The sequence below is a fragment of the Scyliorhinus canicula genome, chromosome 31 (genome assembly GCF_902713615.1).
Source record: "Scyliorhinus canicula chromosome 31, sScyCan1.1, whole genome shotgun sequence".
NCBI classification, from domain to species: domain Eukaryota; kingdom Metazoa; phylum Chordata; class Chondrichthyes; order Carcharhiniformes; family Scyliorhinidae; genus Scyliorhinus; species Scyliorhinus canicula.
The window spans coordinates 10,502,188-10,506,949 of NC_052176.1; the positions used below are offsets into that span (position 1 = coordinate 10,502,188).

A 4,762-nucleotide genomic window follows, 5' to 3' on the forward strand; every position below is an offset into this window, starting at 1 on the left:
AAAAAAAGAGTGCAGGAACAGCGAGAAATGGATGGACATGTGTACAAATCATTGAAGGTGACACGGCAGGTTGTAAGAGTCGTTTATAAGTCAAACCGTGTCATTACGTTATTAATAGTGGCACAGAGTACAAGGTGACAGAGGGGTCATCTCTCCCTTTTCAGCTCCTGACTGCAGAGGCGTTTCTTGTGAAACCTTTTATTGGAGAACCTCTTTACCTCGAGGGAGGCGGGAGTTTGGAACTCGCTGCCTGAAAGGGTGGTGGAGCAGAGACCCTCATAATATCTAAGACGTGTTTAGATGGGCACTTGCAATCCCAGGGTACACGAGGCTATGTACCAAGTGCTGGGGAATGGGATGAGAATGGTTCAGTTGTTGTTTTTGACCGGCACAGATCCGATTGGCTGAAGGGCTATTTCTGTGCTGTATGATTCGATGACTTTATGATTGAAATGCAACATGTGTTTGCAGCTGTCCCTGTTTATATCCTGTTTATTCACAGGAACAAACAGACTGGGCTGGTCGTTGTGCACCTTGAGACTGTTCTGCCCGACATTTATATTGAGTAAGGGCTTGGTGTATTTTAACTCCAGCTCCCTGACAGGATTTCAGGAACTCTCCACAAACGGCAGTCTTATTGATTAATAAAGATCCCAAAGATGGATAATCAGCGATAATCACAGCCAGAGAGACCTGCAATAACCCCGAGGGCAGGAAAGGCAACTCATTGTCCTTTGGCCCAAAAGCAAAATACTGCAGATGCTGCAAATCCGAAACAAAGACAGAAAATGCTGCAAATATTCAGCTGATCCGGCAGCTTCTGTGGAGAGAGGAACAGGTCGTTCCACTGAAAGTTCAGGATCTGAAATGTTAACTATTTCTCTTGTCACAGAAACCACAGATCCGTCAAATATTTCAGGCATTCCGTTTTGTTCAGCTGAACATCCTCACACACTGTAGCTGAGATCAATCCCAGCAGAGTGTTACTGCGTTTGACCTGATCTGTGTGATTGGCCACTTCCTCCATAGAGTCAGAGTCATCGATTTTTACAGCAGGAAACACGCCCTTCTGCCCAATTTGTCCATGCCGCCATATTTCTATCACTAAGCTCGTCCCACTTGCCCACGTTTGATCTGTATTCCTCTGTATCCACCCTGCCCAGATAAATAGCTAACTGATTTTTAAAGGAAAACATTATACCGCCTCTACCGCTGCCTCTGGTTGCCCGTTCCAGAAGCTCACCACCCAATGTGTGAAAATAAATCCCCTCTGGTCTCTTTGGCATCTCTCCCCTCTCACCTTAAATCTATGTCCTCTATTTCTCGGCTCCTCTACCTCTGGGAAAATATGTTGACTATCTGCCTGATCTATGCTCCTCATTATTTTATAGACCTCTATCAGATCCCCTCTATGCCCCCTACGCTCCAGTGCAAAAGTCCAAGCCTATCCAGCCTCTCCTTACACCTCAGAATATCAAGTCCTGGTAGCATCCCCGTAAATCTCTTCTGCACTATTTCTAATTTAGCAATTTGCTTCTTATAATAGGGTGACGAGAATTCAACATATTATTCCATTTGCGCCTTTACCAATGTCGTGTACAACTTCAACAAGACGTCCCAATTCCTTTACTCAATATTCTGACCAATAAAACCTCGCATGCTGAATGGGTTCTTCAACACCCTGTCCCCCTGCGACTCCATCTTCAAGGAGCTCCGAACCTGTCACCCTCGATCTCTTTGTTCTTTAATTCTCCCCAATAATAAAACAGCGTAAAATCGGTATTTGTTCCAGAATTGCAGGTTTAATTTGTTCTTCATTTTCCAGTGGATAATTTACAGACATATCAACAAAAGGACTGAATTCAGTCCAATGGTTAAAACTTTCGACGAGAAATCAACTGGATTTTCCCCTTTGACTTGAGTCCTGCTCCCACAAGATCTGTTCAGTATTTAAAATAATAATATGTTTTGAAACCTCTTTTTGCACCGAATGTTGGCCCTGAGTTCCTCACACTTCTCTCCATTGTCACCTACTCTGCAGGTATTGACTACACCGTCTAATGGAGACATGTTCACAGGGCTGTGAGAGGGGCTTTCTTTCAGGTTTTAGGCCTCTTTTGGTCATTGAACAACAACCGGATATCTGCAGAGGAACTCGGAATACCGAACCTCTCTTCCCAGGATGAACTTAATCAGGGGACAAAATGTTGTTTGAATACAGAATAAAAGGTTTGAGGATTTGGGGTGAGATTCCTCGAGTTTTGGGAAGAGAGTGATGTTGCAGAACAATGTGATAATAGTGGGATACGAGTTTGGGATATTATCCAGTCTGTGCTGGGGGGCTACGGGAAGAAAATTGTCTTGTCTGCCCACCGAAGCTGAATGTTGGGGTTGAGGTGGTGATCAGATTCCGTGCGGAGTGTGAAATCCTTTCACTGAACTTCACATTTACAGCTCAGGTCCTCAAGGAATCGCTCCTGTATTCCCAGGAGGCGGTGGTCTCATTCTTAAAGCAAAAAATCTTCCATCGAGGATGGGTTTCTCAATAAGAATAAACTGGAGGTGGGGGACGTTAGAAACTGCTCAGCACTGATTCACTTTATTCATTGTTGTGCCCTGGAATAAACAAGTCGATTGTAGCTGTCCATTCAAAACACAAATAGAATTCGGAACTTTCTTGCCAGTTATTGACCAACTGCACCCGCTCCAAATAGATTCCCCAAATCACTGAACAAAACAAAATCAAGCACAAATCATATTTTAAGAAACTATGACAGTGTCTCTGAAAACAATATACCAACACCTCATAAAGATTTGATTTGCTGTAACAATTCACTACGAACCGTTTCAATGTCAGCCGTAATTCCTTGCCAGTTCTCAGACAGGCACTGATTGGTTAGAAGTCTCCTTCACTTTTCAAGGTTCGGCTCAATAAAATCAATCACAGTCCCATGATCTGCTTCTCTCCTGGTCTCAGACACACCCACTTTTTACAAATGCGCACTAACTGGTTTTCAGAGGAAGAGTCAGACTGCAGTCACCTCGTTCTCTCTCGATCTCTTTATCTCAGAGCCACCTCACAACCAGGAATGGAACTTCTTACAGAGCCAAGGATGGAATAGTTTGTCGATTCTTCCACTGATTCAGGACCGTCCATCACCAGGAACTATCGGTCCAAAGAGTTGGGGTGAGATGGGGCTGAGTTTCACTGTGTATCCAATCAGTCCCCGGAGAAGCACAAAAACAGTGAGTGAGGGAGAGGGAAAGAAACAAACAAACAGATAGGGAGAGAAAATGTGTTCCATTTCTGCCACGATCTTTTTACACAGAAATAAATTCAGCTGAATGAAACCAAACCACGTTTCTATTCGCTGCCGTTGCTGCTTATGCTTCCAAACATTGCAGAAAACGTTACTATTTATAGATTGTTGTTTTGATTATTCATCTTAATAATTCGCTCAGCTTCCAAAAAAAAATTAAATATCTGACTGAACTCGATAAGACTTGAAAACGGAAGCTCTGAGTTTTTAATCTGGTGAACGGCTTGTGGGGGGAGTTGACCAAACATTCCAAATCGCAGTCGCTGCGAGCAGGGTTCGAACCTGCGCGGGAAAACCCCATTGGATTTCAAGTCCAACGCCTTAACCACTCGGCCATCGCAGCTGTAAAAAACGCGTCATTCATTAGTATTTTGGTCGATAAAACACATTCTAAAACCAGCCTGGAATCACTCCGGGGAGATGTTGCATGGCACTGCAGGGAAGATCAAAGGGACCCCAGGATTTATGTCTGGAGGGGTTGAATGTTCGTGGAAAATGACCATTTAATTTGTAGAGACGCCTTGAGAGACTCGAAAATATCAGCTCCCTAAACGCACAATTCCACTGATTAAATAGTTTGTGTCACAATATGGACTACATTGGAAATATATTAGAAATTCAAATGGAACAGGACCACACTTTCCAGTCTGGAAGAAAATTTAAATTATGAAATGTAGAAATTACAGCACAGAGGGAAACCTGTGCAGGCCGAACGGTCACAAAACTCAGGAGCTGGTCATTGACTTCAGGAAGCAAAGTACTGTACACACTCCTGTCAGCATCAACGGGGCCGAGGTGGAGATGGTTAGCAGTTTCAAATTCCATGGGGTGCACATCACCAAAAATCTGTCCTGGTCCACTCACGTCGACGCTATCACCAAGAAAGCACAACAGCGCCTATACTTCCTCAGGAAAGTAAGAAAATTCGCCATGTCCGCATTAACCCTTACCAACTTTTACAGATGCACCATAGAAAGCATCCTATCGGGCTGCATCACAGCCTGGTATGGCAACTGCTCGGCCAAGGATCGCAAGGGACTTCAGAGAGTCGTGAATACCGCCCAGTACATCACACGAACCTGCCTCCCATCCATTGACACCACCTACACCTCCCGCTGCCGGGAGAAAGCGAGCAGCATAATCAAGGATCCCTCCCACCCGGCTACCTACTTTTCCAACTTCTTCCATCGGGAAGGAGATATAGAAATCTGAGAACACGTACGAACAGACTCAAAAACAGCTTCTTCCCCACTGTCACCAGACTCCTAAATGACCCTCTTATTGACTGCCCTCATTAATACTACACCCTGTATGCTTCATCCGATGCCAATGTTTATGTAGTTGCATTGTATATCTTGTGTTTCCCTATTATGTATTTTCTTGAATTTTGTTTAATTCCCTTTTCTTCCCATGTACGGAATGATCTGTTGAGCTGCTTGTAG

General features: G+C 44.1%; 1 non-coding gene across 1 annotated transcript; it reads right to left on the reverse strand.

Moving 5' to 3' along the window:
* Nucleotides 1–3,581: 3,581 nt before the first annotated feature.
* trnas-uga lies at nucleotides 3,582–3,663 on the reverse strand. The gene has a single exon. It is a non-coding gene; the product is annotated as a tRNA-Ser (tRNA).
* Between the last annotated feature and the right edge of the window lie 1,099 nt (nucleotides 3,664–4,762).